This window comes from Bison bison, unplaced genomic scaffold (assembly GCF_000754665.1).
Source record: "Bison bison bison isolate TAMUID 2011002044 unplaced genomic scaffold, Bison_UMD1.0 scf7180017864308, whole genome shotgun sequence".
Taxonomy (NCBI): Eukaryota; Metazoa; Chordata; class Mammalia; order Artiodactyla; family Bovidae; genus Bison; species Bison bison.
The window spans coordinates 94,594-110,169 of record NW_011494880.1 but is presented as its reverse complement, the minus strand read 5'-3'; the positions used below and the strand labels follow the sequence as shown (position 1 = coordinate 110,169).

The 15,576-nt window shown below is 37.7% G+C and overlaps 1 pseudogene; it reads left to right on the top strand.

The window, feature by feature from the left end:
• The first annotated feature begins 144 nt into the window (after positions 1–144).
• The window catches only part of LOC104997422, a 21,132-nt pseudogene continuing 5,700 nt past the window's right edge, over positions 145–15,576 (top strand).

Below are 15,576 nucleotides of genomic sequence, written 5' to 3'. Positions count from 1 at the left end.
AGAACAACCGATCGATACCCACTTCAGGATTCTTGACTGAAGAATTCCATCTGATTTTCTCTCTTTAGTTGCTTGTAGAAATTCATTCAATAATATTTGCTACACTACTGCTTTTTTGTGATGGAATAAAATTTTTCATAGGAAATGGAAGAGTTTGTGCAGAGCTCAGGAGAAGATAGTATTGTGGTGTTTTCTTTGGGGTCAATGGTCAGTAACATGTCAGAAGAAAGTGCCACTGTGATTGCATCAGCCCTTGCCCAGATTCCACAAAAGGTACACACAGTAACTTAATACTGGACAACTATTTAATGTCTGTTAAACTATAAAAGATCTGACTTTAGACATTTTCTACCAGAAAGGTGAAATATTATAATAGTTACCACTTATCTCAGATAATATATATATATAAACCAAATATAAATGACAGGCTAGTTATATCATTACAAAGAGTGTCTTTGATCCATAATACTTTTAGATTAACATTGTAATAAAAAAGAATGATATTTGAAGAAACAGTGTAAATTTTGGAATTATAATGGTAACATGGGCAGGAAAAGAAACCACTGTATTCCGCTGTGTCACTTGTTCTCTTTCCTTGAAGAGCTTCTTTAAAAAAAAAAAAAATTAATTGAAGGATAATTGCTTTACAGAATTTTATGGTGTTCTGTCATACATCAACAAGAATCAGCCATAGGTACACCTATGTCCCCTCCCTCCCAGACCTCCCTCCCATGTCCCTCCCTACCCTCCCCTTGAGCCTGTCACAGAGCTCCTGTTTGAGTTCCCTGAGTCATACAGCAAATTCCCATTGGCTATCTGTTTTACACAGGATATTGTTAAGTTTCTATGTTACTCTCTCCATATATTTCCCCTTCTCCCTCCTCTCCTCCCACCTTCTCCATAGGTCTGTTCTCTGTGTCTGTTTCTCCATTGCTGCCCTGAAAATAAATTCATCTGTGCCATCTCTCAGATTCCATACATATGTGTCAGTATATGATATTTGTATTTCTCTCTCTGACTTACTTCACTCTGTATAATGGGCTCTAGTTTCCTCCACCTCATTAGAACAGATTCAAATGTATTCCTTTTTATGGCTAAGTAGTGTTACATTGTATAAATGTATGTCATTTGCTTCAAGGAATCCTTCAGCAACCTCTTTGTTATTTAGTAATGTATTTTTTAATCTCCACGAGTTTGTGTTTTTTGCCCCCCCCCCATAGTTGATATCTAGTCTCATAGTGTTGTGGTCAGAGAAGATACTTGATACAATTTCAACTTTCTTAAATTTACTGAGGCTTGATTTGTGGCCTAAAATGTGGTCTATCCTGGAGAATGCTCCATGTGCACTTGAGAAGAAAGTGTATTCTTCTGCATTTGGATGGAAAGTCCTGAAGATATCAATTAGGTCCATTTGGTTTAATGTTTCATTTAAGCTTTGTGTTTCCTTATTGATTCTCTGTTTTGATGATCTATCCATTGGTGAAAGTGGGGTGTTAAAGTCCCCTACTATTATTGTGTTGCTGTAGATTTCTCCTCTTATGCCTGTTAGTGTTTGCCTTATGTATTGAGGTGCTCTTATGTTGAGTGCATAGACATTTATAATTGTTATGTCTTCTTGGATTGATCCTTTGATCATTATGTAGTGTCCTTCTTTGTCTCTTATGATATTCTTTATTTTAAAGTCTATTTTGTCTAGTCATTGGAAAGAGAATAATCACTGAAATGGTAATAGAAGGATTAAGAAGCATTGAGAGCAAAGTTAAAATAGGGAACTAGGAATGTTGTGGATACTCATCTTCTCACTTTTCTTTCTTTCAGTGTGTGAACTCCTCTGATGTTTTAAACTCTTCAAAGAGCATTTATTTTCAGTAAACTATCTTGATATTTTATTGTTGTTTAGTCCTCAAGTTGTGTCTTTGACTCTTTGCCAAACTGTGGACAGCAACATGCCAGGCTTCCCTGTCCTTTACTATCTCCTGAAATTTGCTAAAATCCCTGTCCATTGCATCAATGATGCTATCCAACCATCTCATCTTCTGTTGCCCCTTTCTTCTCCTGCCCTCAATCTTTCCAAGCATCAGGGCCTTTTCCAGTGAATCAATTCTTTTAATCAGGAGGCCAAAGTATTGGAGCTTCAGCATCAGCCCTTCCAATGAATATTCAGTGTTGATTTCCTATAGGATTGATTGGTTTGATCTCCTTGCTGTCCAAGGAGCTCTCAAGACTCTTCTCCAGAACCACAATTCAAAAGCATCAATTCTTTGGTACTCAGGCTTCATTATGGTCCAACTCTCACATCCATACATGATTACTGGAAAAATTATAGCTTTGACTATACAGACCTTTGTTGGTAAAGTGATGTCTCTGCTTTATAATACACTCCTAGGTTTCTCATAGCTTTTCTTCTAAGGAGCAAGCGTCTTTTAATTTCATGGCTATAGTAACATACCACAGTTGTTTTGGAGCCCAAGGTGGGAAAAGAAATCTGCCACTGCTTCCTTTTTTCCCCTTCTATTTTCCATGAATTGATGGAACCAGATCTCATGATCTTAGTTTTTTAAAAGTTGAGTTTTAAGCCAGCTTTTTCACTCTTCTCTTTCACCTTCATCAAGAGCCTTTTTAGTTTCTCTTTACATTATGCCATTAGAGTGTTTCTTCCAGGATCATCTGCATATCTGAGGCTGGTGATATTTAGAAATATCAACAACTTCAGATATGCAAATAATACCACTTTAATGGCAGAAGGCAAAGAGAAACTAAAGAGCATCTTGATGAAAGAGAAAGAGGAGAGTGAAAAAGCTGGCTTAAAACTCAGTATTCAAAAATCTAAGATCATGGTATCTGGTCCCATCACTTAATGGCAAATAGAAGGCGGGCAGGGGGGAAGTAGAAACAATGACAGATTTTCTTTTCTTCAGCTCCAAAATCAATACGGACGGTGACTGCAGACATGAAATTAAAAGATGCTTATTTCTTGGAAAAAAGCTATGACAAACCTACACTGTGTATTAAAAGTCTGAGACATCACTTTGCAGACAAAGCTTTGTATAATCAAAGCTATAGCTTTTCCTGTAGTCACGTATGGATGTGAGAGTTGGACCATACATAAGAAGGCTGAGCAGCAAAGAGTTGATACTTTTGAATTGTGGTGCTGAGAAGACTCTTGACAGTCTTTTGGACAGCAAGGAGATCAAATCAGTCAATTCTAAATGAAAGCAACCCTGAATATTCAGGGACAGACTAATGCTGAAGCTGAAGCTCCAATACTTTAGCCACTTGATGCCAAGAGCCGACTCATTGGGGGGGGAAAAAAAAAAAAAAACCTGATACTGGGACCTTCTGGGAGAAATGTGGTAAAGAATCTGCCTGCTAAGCCAGGAGACCCAAGAGACACCAATTTGATCCCTGGGTCTGGAAGATTGCCTGGAGAAGGAAATGGAAACCCACTCTGGTATTCTTGCCTAGAAAATTCCATGGATGAGGAGCTTGGTGGGCTATAGTCCATGGGGTCACAAACAGTCAGACGCAACTGAGTGACTGAGCACACACACACACACTGATGCTGGAAAAGATTGAGGGCAGGAGAAGGGCATGACAGAGGATGAAATGGTTGGATGGCATCACCAACTCGATGGATGTGAGTTTGAGCAAATTCCAGAAGATACTGAAGGACAGGGAAGCCTACCGTGCTGCAGTTCACAGTGTTACAAAGATTCGGACACAACTTAGTGACTGCTGCTGCTGCTGCTAAGTCACTTCAGTCGTGTCCGACTGTGTGACCCCATAGACGGCAGCCCACCAGGCTCCCCTGTCCCTGGGATTCTCCAGGCAAGAACACTGGAGTGGGTTGCCATTTCCTTCTCCAACGCATGAAAGTGAAAAGTGAAAGTGAAATTGCTCAGTCCTGTCTGACTCTTAGCGACCTCATGGACTGCAGCCTACCAGGCTCCTTCATCCATGGGATTTTCTAGGCAAGAGTACCACTGGAGTGGGGTGCCATTGCCTTCACTGAACTTAGTGACTGGACAACAACAATAATGAAATATAACCTACAAAAATCCTGATTTGCTATATTATACACCTAAAACTAACACATAATTGTAAATCAACTACACTTAAAGATTGATAGATCAATAGATAGGTAGATAGAGGATAGATAGATATACTTATGTTACAAACCAAAGGGCTTTTAAACCATGGCCTCTGGGTCATATCTTGGCGGCAGCCATTTGTGTTTCTACTGGTGAGGTTAAATGTATATAACACAAAGTTTGCTCTTTTAACCATTATAAATTATATAGTTCAGTTAATAAGTTTACATGATATGCAACTATCACCTCAAGTTAGATCAAGAGTATTTTCATCTCCCAAAAGAAACTATATACCCATTATATAGTTACTTCCCATTCATTCATTCCTCAACCCTAGCAAATTGCCATCTACATCCTGCTGCACGTATTAAAGCAGCAGAATGTTGAGAAATTTCAAAACACTTTGAATCTCCCATTTCTTAAATGCTAACATGACATATTTTATGGACAAGCTCTTACATGAAGTAAGAATAACTAGTGAAATTATGCTTTAAAACAACTAAAGTGTCTAGAAATTCACTTAACAGCATCAAAACAAACAGCCCACTCAAAAAAATGGTCAGAAGATCTTAATAGACACTTCTCCAAAGAAGACATACAGATGGCCAATAGGCATATGAAAAGATGCTCAACATTGCTAGTTATTAGAGAAATGCAAATTAAAACCACAGGGAGATATCACCTCACACTCATCACTATCATCAAAAAAATTCTCAAATAACAAATGCTGGAGAGGGTATAGAAAGAAGGGAACCCTGCTACACTGTTGATAAGAATGTAAATTAGTACAGCCACTATGGAAAACAGTATGGAGATTCCTTAAAGAACTAAAAACAGACTTACCATATGACTCTTCAATCCCACTCCTGGGCATATATCCAAAGAAAAACATGATCCAAAAAAAATGCATGCACCCCCAATGTTCACTGCAGCACTGTTGACAATAGTCAAGACATGGAAGCAACCTAAATGTCCATCAACAGAGGAATAGATGAAGAAGACATATATATGTACAATGGAATATACTCAGCCATTAAAAAGAAAATGATGTGATTTGCAGCAACATTAATGGACACAGAGAAAGTCATACTGAGTGAAGTAAGTCAGACCAAGAAGGAGAAATATCATATGACATCTCTTATATGTGGAATCTAAAAAAAAATTATACAAATGAACTTACAAAATAGAAAAAGACTAACAGAAAATGAACTTATGGTTGCTGAGGGAAGGAGATAGTTAGGGAGTTTGGGAAGGTCATGTACACATTGCTATATTCAGAGTGAATAACTAACAAGGACCTATTGGATAGCACATGGAACTCTACTCAATGTTATGTGGCAACCTGGATGGGATGGGGGTTTGGGGAAGGAAGGATACACGTATATGTATGGCTGAGTCCTTTAGCTGTTCATCTGAAACTACCACAATATTGTTAATGGCTATACCCCAATACAAAACAAAAAGTTTAAAGTTTGAAAAAAAGAACCAATAATAATATTATGTCTAGAGATTTTCCTGAAGATACAGTAAATAAAGACACATTTATTCCAGAAGAGTATACTAACAGTAAAATCACTGAAAGCCTATGCCATTTAAACCTTAAACTGCTCCCTCTTTCACTGTCCTTAATCAGAAAAATAGATTCCACTCTAAGCAGGTTCAGAAAGAACACAGAGCTCTCTCTCCTTACAGTTCCTTTGACTGCTATGGTATCTTCTTCGACAGGTCAAGTCACTTGAATTTCTCATACATACACATCTCAGCTGTGTCTTACAGAGGCAAAGTTCCAGACAAGTGTGGTCAACAAGGTTCTCCCATCTTCCACCCAGCCAGACTCATAGGGCAAAGGTTCTCTTTAGACAAAACATATTGAGAATACTGAATCGCAAATAGTCATTTCCCCAGCTCATTCATATGATGGAGGTTCCAGGACAAAAGAGGCAGACTAAAAATAGATACTACTGTTTACACCTAAAAGAAAGATATCACAGAGAGGTGTGCCACTGTCCATATCCCCAGTTCTGAAGTCAGTGTTCAGGGAGTTTGACCAGAGGGGGACATAAAACATAAAACTCAGAGCTCCAAGCTATTCTCAAGACACTCACTTTATTTGAATCAGACTGTGGGAAGGAAGGTCAAGCCTATGATTGACCACAAGTTATGAAAGATTTGTTGGTTAAACAGTTAAGAGGAAGCTAATTGTTTCATGACAGATACAAGCTAAACCATTGGCAAGCTAGTTTATCAGAGAAAAACAAAGAAAGACACAGCTAAGAAGAGTCTTCTGAGATCAAAACAGACCTCAAACATTGACTTCCAAAAACATCCTTGCAAATGAAAATGAACTTCTGGAAGTCAGATTCTGGAGCAATTTATGCTTCCAAGATATTAACATAACCTATAGCACAATCAGTCAACAGTTGATGAAAGTTAACAGTAAGAAAAGAGACAGTCAAAAGGAGGCCCCTACTAAAACTACTGTCAGCCCAGGGAATGTGAATATGCCCAAGGCTGCACCCTCCAAATAGCCCCCAACAGAGGTTTCACACTGTAGGGGAAAGAGACTTCACTAAAATAGTCCATTTAGTTATTGAACAAATAATAGTAATAATTAATGGAACTGGAAAAGACCAGTATCCAGAGTTGCTATACTCATTATCTAAATGTCAGAGCTTAACAAAAATTTCACAGTACATAGAAACAGGGAAATGTAACCTACATGGGAAAAAAAAGCAATAAGCAACTGCCTCTGAGAGGGACTAATAGTTCTAACAGGTAAAAACTTCATACTAGCTATCACAAACTGTATTCAATGACCCAAAGGGGATTATCAAAAACAAAAACAAAAAAACAGTCAAATAAATAAAATGAGAAGCTAAATATATATGTATGTATAAATATATGCATACATATATATAAATGATCATAAGAGAATATTATGAATCATTATATTCTAAAAAACTGGGGAACTTATAAGGAATAGATAAATTTCTAAAAACATACAATGCATCTTCTGTAAAACAAGCTTAAAGAAGTAAAGAAAGGTATAAAAACAATGTCCCATAGACAGAGTCTATAAGTAAGGGATATAAATCATATTTTTCAAAAGTACCAAATGAAAATTTGAGTTGAAAATTACAATAATTGAAAAAATTCACCAGAGGTAGTCAGTAGCAGATTTGAAGCAGCAGATGAAAAAGCCAGCCAAGTTAAGATAGAGCAGTAAGATAATATAATCAAAAGAACAGAGATAAAAATGAGTAGAAAAGTGAAAAGAAGGATAGCAAATTGTGGAATACAATTAAACACACTAACATACGCAAAATAGGGGTGCCATAAGAAAAATGAGTAAAGCAAAATATTCAAAAATATAATGCTGGAAAATATCCTAAATATGATGGCAAATACTAATCTATACAGCCCAGTATTTCAATCAGTTCAAAGTAGGATAAACATAGGAGAGCCATACATTAACACTAGTAAAATGTTGAAAGCTAAAGGCAGAAAATCTTAAAGCACCAAGAGAAAATAATACATCCATACAAATGAACTGCAATAAGATATTACTTATATTTCATCAGAAAGTATGGAAGCTCTATGGCAATGGGATGACATATTCAAAGTGCTGAAAGACAAAACTGTCAGTCAAAAATTCTATGTCAACAAAGCTATCTTTAAAAAATGAGGACAAAATATAGATAGTCTTCTGCCCCTCATGCCTTCCCCTCCCCTCCCCCCGCCAAAAAATAAAAATAAAAAAGACTTCATTGCTGGGAAATCTGCCTTACAGGAAAACTGGAGAAGTTCTTCAGCCTGAGACGGTAAAACTAGCCTGCAGTTCTAATCCACATGATAAACCAAAGAGCACTGGTAAAGATAAGTAATTCTGTAAGACAATACAAGTACATACTTTGTCTCTTTCTTCTCTTAACAAGTACAAAAAATAAGCATGTAAGTCATCTACATAGTTGTATTGTTAGACATATGACATATAGTTAATATATTTGTCAAAAGCAAGATAAAGTAGGTGGTGGTAACAAGCTGTATTAAAGAAAGGAACGATGCTATATGATAACATGAATACATGCAAGCAAACAGAAAATAAGAATAGGTAACTAAAAAGTATCATAACCACTGAAATAATATATACTTATTCTCATTTTTGCCTCATTTTGCCTTAAAAAAAGGACAAAATTATGTAAATACTAGTATACAATACATACACTATTAGGTAATTACATGTATGAATATAGCATGTATAACAATGACAGCACAAAAGTTTGCAATAGAATAGAGCTTTTAGGAATATTTTTTTCTGTATTGAACAGGGATTAAGTTAGTATAAAAATAACAAAATTCTGATAATTTATCATGTATATATAATAAACCATAGAACAATACAAAAATAATTTAAAATCATTAAATGAATTGAGATGTTGTGCTAGTAAGTATTCATTTAATGCAAAAGAAAGACATCAAAAAAAAAAAACCTAAGCAAATAAAATGACATGCAGATAAAAGTAAAATGACAGATATAAATCCAAGAGTAGCAATATTAACACCAAATGTAAATAAATTAAAAATTCAATCAAAAGACATATATTAAAGATTATAATAAAAATATTCAACTATGTTACTTAAAGATACAGTATAAATTCAAAGATAGAAATAGGTGGAAATAAAAGAATAGAGTAGGATATATATCATATGAACAGCAACCATAAAAATACTGGAAAGACTATATTAATATCAGCCACATAAACTTTAAAACCAAAAATGTTGCTATAGATGAAGACACATTTTATTATAAAAGTGTGAATCTTTCAGTGTGAAGATATATCAGTTATAAAGATACACGTACCTAACATCAAGACCAAAACGCATGAAGCAAAAGCAGGTGGAAATTAAAGGAGAAACAATCCAACATTAATACTGGAACACTTTACTCACTTACATTTAATAATGGGTAGAAAACTAGGCAGGAGATCAACAAAGGAAACAGAAGAATTCCATAACACTATAAACCAATTAGATTTTAAGAGACATCTATAGAATACCCCATTCCAAAAAGAGTAAAATACACAATCTACTCAAGTGCACATAAATATTTCCCAAGATACACTATCACTAGTGTGAATTTTTTAAGTCTCAATAAATTTTAGAAATTCAAATCACAAGATGAATGGCCTCTGGCCACAATGCAATAACAAAAAAATTACAAAGAAATTGAGAAATTCACAAATATATGGAAATTAGATAATATTCAAAAAAAGCATCACAGATGAAAGCAAAAGAAAAATTAGAAAATAATTTAAGAAACAAAGTGAAAAACAAAAATTATGAGAATACACTGTTCAGAGGGTCGTTTAAACCCTAAACGTCTACATTAAAAAATAAATATTTCAAATCAATAGCCTAAATTTATACCTTAAAAAATCAGAGTATGGAGAAAGACAGGTTCCAATTCAAGATGGTGTTTATGAGTATAAATTGCTACACAGTCTGACCCAGCAAAATTCACACTCTTTTGCAGGAATGTTTTTTGAAGTTGGTGTTATGTCAAAGAATAAAGTATGCCAAAGAGTATTCTGCTTGTTTTTGTCTGAGTGTCCAGTCTCACATTTAGATCTTTTTAATTCATTTTGAGTTTATTTTTGTGTATGGTGAGAGAGTGTTCTTATTTCATTTTTTTCATATGTAGCTGTCTGGTTTTTCCAGCACCACTTATTGAAGAGACTGTCTTTTCTCCATTGTATATTCTTGCCTCCTTTGTCATAGGTTAGATGAACATAGGGTACATGAGTTTATTTCTTGACTTTCTAGGAAACAATTCACAGAGATTTTTTTCATTCTTTTCTCTCTGTGTGCCTAGTTGTTCAATCCTGTCTGACTCTTTGCAACCCCATGGCTCCTCTGTCCATGGGAATTCTCCAGGCAAGAATACTGGAGTGGATCGCCATGCCCTTCTCCAGGGGATCTTCCTGACCCAGGAATCGAACCGAGGTCTCCTGCACTGCAGGTGGATTCTTTACCAGCTACGCTACCAGGTAGCTTTCTCTCTATCAACTGGATAATATCAAGACATTTGTTTTCAAGTTTGAAGATTCTTTCTTGTGCTTGATTGAGCCTATTGTTGAATTTCAATATCAATTGCATTTTAAATTTCATTTATTTATTTTTCAGTTACAGAATTTCTGTTCAATTGCTTTTATAACTTCTTTTTCACTTATCAGCTACTTGTTTTGTTCAGGCATTGTTTTTCCTGACACTATTGAATTATGTGTGTCCTCTTTAATCTCACTGAACTTTCTGAAAATAATTATTTTGAATTATTTCCTGGTAACTCATAGATTTTCATTTTGGGGGGGTCAGTTACTAAAAAATTATTGTGTTCCTTTGGTAACACAATAATTGTCTCTGCCCAGAGGGAACTGTCACATTTCTAGCCTTTTTGGACTCATTTTATTGGGAAAAGACTTTCACCTGAAGTTGGCTGTGAGACAAATGAATGAGTGAGGTGTCATATCTGTTCCTCAGAGTGCATGGCTGCATAATCTCTGTGTGGCTATCACACAGATCAGCATCTATGAAGACTGCATGGGTCTTCAGTGACCAAGGCTACAGAGATAGTTCTTGATGGTTGCAGCAGTAACTAGAGCTATCGGGGTCCTTGGCAGTGAAGTCTGCTGGCATCCTACTGCTGGGGATCTCCACCTGTGTCCATGGCACATAGTTGTAACCGAGGAGATCCTTCTTGGCATCAGATACAATGTAGTGGCACTGAGAGTGGCAGTGAAGCAAAGATTCTGAAATTATGTTCATATGCAACTACTATACTGCCTTGGCCCTGATGTGCAAGAGTACATGCTGGAGCAGTGGTGTCAGAGTCTAAGGTACAAGCATGTGCAGATTTGTGATAGAACTTAGATGTGTGGCTGGTTTGCTTCAGTGACTTGCAAGGGGAAGGGGTAGGTGCAGCAGTGGTAAAGGGCCTGAGGTGACAGGTGGCTTAGGCCCAGGGAACTGAATGCTATAGCAGCTCAGGCTGAGGATAGTGCATCAAAATTCCAAAACTTATGCCAGGGGAAGTATCAGAGCAGCATGATCCAGCGATGGCATGTTAAAGCCAATGTCAGGACCCAGGGGATGTGATACAGAAAAGCAATGGTATGGCCCCAGTAACAGTCAGTCAAACTCTGACTTAGAACCCAACAAGGGGGTTTAGAACAGCCTGGGTAATGGCCAAAGACATGACTGCAAGTACAAGATGAGGTCTACAGCTGTAGCAGCACAGCCCCAGTTATGTGGTGGTGATTTAGTCACTCTGTTGTGTCCGACTCTTGTGACCCCATGGACTACAGCCTGCCAGGCTCCTCTGCCCATGGGATTTCCCAGGCAAGAATAGTGGAAAGGTTTGACATTTCCTTCTCCAGGGGATCTTCCCAACCCAGGGATCGACCATGTCTCCCACTTTGCAGGTGGATTCTTTACCAACTGAGCTGCCCAGGAAGTCCAACCACAGTTACAGCAGGAAAAGAACCGACTTGGAACCTGGGGGCGGGGTGCAGTTCAGCAGCTCCTCTCACATAGACCACAAGGCTTGTGGCATCCCAAACAGAGAAAGCCAGGCACAGGACTGACAGGGCCCCAAGAGTCAGGTCCCACCACAGGGACAGTTCAAGCTTCAAGAAAGACACAGCAGCAGAGACTCGGCAGCTCTGTGGCTGAACTCAGAGCTGGATAAGACTGTGGAAGTCCTCAGTAACAAAGGCTGTAAACACCTATGATAGTGAGGCTTGCTGGTCTTCTCTAACACTATTCTTCCCCATGGAGGGAACTTACTCTGACAGAATCTCTGCTGGTGCCAAGTTGTCCTGAACTCTGTGTGCTCAGTAGCTCAGTCAGGTCCAACTTGGTGCAACCCCATGGACTATAGCCCACAGGGCTCCTCTGCCCATGGAATTTTCCAGTCAAAAATACTGGAGTGATTTGTCATTTTCTACTCCAGGGGATCTTCCCAAGCAGGGATTGAACCTGCATCTCTTGCATCTGCTGCATTGGCAGGTGGGTTCTTTATACCACTGAGCCACCTGAAAGTGAAAGTAGCTCAGTCATATCCAGCTGTTTGCCACCCCATGTACTATGCAGTCCATGAAATTCTCCAGGCTAGAAAGCCTTATTCTGGCCATTCCCTTCTCCAGGGAACTTCCCAACTCAGAGATTGAACCCAGGTCTCTCACACTGCAGGTGGATTCTTTACTGAGCCACCTAGGAAGTCCCAATACTACCCTTGATCTTAGCCAGAAGACCCAGAATCTCTGAACTGGAGGATGGGGTAATGCAGGTAAAATCAGCCCCATGTTTTCTATATGACCATTCTCAGTTTTCAATCGTGCCAGGTTTCTGTTGCTTTTTCATTATAGTCCAGAGCTTTCCCAACATATTGTTCACTGTTGGACACGACTGAGTGACTTCACTTCACTATTTATAGTTTTCACTATTTCTCTGTGGGAAATACAAGTGTTGAAACCTTCAAACTGTCTATCTTGCTGTGTGCGTGCATGCTTCACTCATGTTTGACTCTTTGCAACCCAACTTCCATTCTTGTTGATCCCAATGAATCACCTCCTATTAAATACGAGACTTTTCCTTTGGCAAGAGGAGACTGGCAGGTTGCATTCTATGGAGTCCCAAAGATTCAGACATGACTGAGGAACTAAGCACAGCACACAGCACACTGTAAGAATTTTATCAAGCATGTGGCCAGCACATAGACATATCTGGCAAAAGATTTGTTTTGGACACATTTTTCATTAGTAAGAAGTTTATACTGGGAATTTTTTGATGTTTTTAAAGATCTCTGTAAAGATGTTGTTTCTAACAAGTGACTGATGACAAAACACAGGAATCAGGTTTGATGTTGTTCTTGCAGATGCCGTTGGATCCTGTGGTGAGCTGCTCACTGAGATACCTAAAGTACCTTTATTTGTACAATCCCTGCTTCTCATCTGGTGATTCAACTGAAAAGATTAATGGAAAACTTCCATTCTTACCATCTTATGTACCTGTTACGTTGTCTGAATTAAGTCATCATATGACATCCAGAGAGAGGGTCAAAAACGTATGTACTTTATTTTGATTTTTGGTTCCAAATGTTTAATGAGAACACATGGAGTAAGTTTTACAGTGAAATACTAGGTAAGTCATGTTTTTAGTTGGTAGCATGAAATCTTATTTTTTCTAGTTCGTTTGAAGGTGAATTCACATAAAGTCACAGGAATTTGTCTCCTCTAAGTAAAATGAGGAAATGAAAATATAAAATGATCCAGCAAGCTCATAAATATTATGGAAACTTTTATGGAATACTGGAAATAGAACCCTGTGTTCCGTTACTGGCATAGAACACTCCAGGAAGTCATAAACCACAATTTGAAGGATTAAGACTTCTCCAAAAAATAATATATCTACCTTACTAAACTTTCTTTTTTAATTTAGAAAGCATCACTAGAAACCTCGTAAAATTTTTGATTAATGAAGACATGTATATTGAAGGGTTACACAGGTGTTTGTAGCAATAGTATCTAGGTAGCACTTAGAAACTGTTCCTACTTGTTTGTTCCTACTTGTTCCTACTTGTAGCTCAGTTTTCTTATTATATTACACTATATTATATATTATGGGCTCCCAAGGTGGTACTAGTGGTAAAGAACCTTAATGAAGGAGACTTAAGGGACATGGATTCAATCCTTAGGTCAGGAAGATCCCCTGGAGGAAGGCATGACAGGGTTCAGCAAACTCATAAATATTATGGAAAAAATTATGGAATATTGAAAGTAGAACCCTGTGTTCCATTACTAGTATAGAACATTCCAGGAAGCCATAAACCACAATTTGAAGGATTAAGACTTCTGTAAGCAATTATATATCTGCCTTACTAAACTTCAGTATCTACCTTACTAATACTCCAATATTCTTGCCTAGAGAATCCCATGGACAGAGGAGTCTAGAGAACGACTAGTCCACAGGCTCACAGAGAGTCAGACATGACACAAGCGATTTAGCATGCATGCATGCGTATTGCATATTATACATGCACATACGTATTTGCTTTATCAAAAAACAGACACTTTGAAACATCTTTGGCCAAAACATTCCAAGCCTTTTCCCAAAACTTACCTAATATACGCATGTGAAAAGATAGTCATTTCATCAAAGATTTGTTTTTGTTTTTCCTTTCAGGAAGACCCACTACAACATTTGAGATAATGGGGAAAGCTGAAATATGACTCATCATGGCACCTATTGGAATTTAGAATTTCCTCTCTCAGTGCTACGAAATTTCGAATTTATTGGAGGCCTCCTCTGCAAACCTGCCAAATCACTGCCTTTCTGGATTTATTTCTCCACTGATCTCCAGTAGCATATTGGGCACCTACAAACCTGGAGAGTTCATCTTTCAGTGTCCTATCTTTTTGCCTTTCCATACTGTTCATGGGGTTCTTGAGGCAGGAATACTGAAGTGATTTGCCATTCCATTATCCAGTGGGCCACATTTTGTCAGACCTCTCTGCCACGATCCGTCTGTCTTGGGTGGTCCTACACAGTATGGCTCATAGTTTCATTGAATTAGACAAGTAATAAAGTATTACTTAGCTTTTAGAAGAAAATTCTGACACACCACACAACAGAGATGAATTTTACTCTAAATGAAATAAGCTAGTCCAGAAACACAAGTACTAGAGAAGACCAGAGTATCCAGCCTAGTCAAATTTGTAGAAACATAAAGCAGAGTGATGGCTGACAGAGGCTGAGGAAAGAGGAAAATGTAGTTTCTTAATGACATAGACTTCAATTTTTGCCAGATGAAAAAGTTCTGGTGATTGGTTTCACTATATGAATGCACTTAACACTACTGAACCATACCTTTATGAATGATTAAGAAAGCTTTTGACTGTGTGGATCACAATAAACTGTGGAAAATTCTGAAAGATATGGGAATACCAGACCACCTGACCAGCCTCTTGAGAAATCTGTATGCAGGTCAGGAAGCAACAGTTAGAACTGGACATGGAACAACAGACTGGTTCCAATAGGAAAAGGAGTATGTCAAAGCTGTATATTGTCACCCTGCTTATTTAACTTCTATGCACAGTACATCATGAGAAATGCTGGGCTGGAAGAAGCACAAGCTGGAATCAAGATTGCCAGGAGAAATCTTAATAACCTCAGATTTACAGATGACACCACCCTTATGGCAGAAAGTGAGGAGGAACTAAAAAGCCTCTTGATGAAAGTGAAAGAGGAGAGTGAAAAAGTTGGCTTAAAGCTCAACATTCAGAAAATGAAGATCATGGCATCTGGCCCATCATTTCATGGCAAATAGATGGGGAAAGAGTGTCAGACTTTATTTTTCTGGGCTCCAAAGTCACTGCAGATGGTGACTGCAGCCATGAAATTAAAAGATGCTTACTCCTTGGAAGGAAAG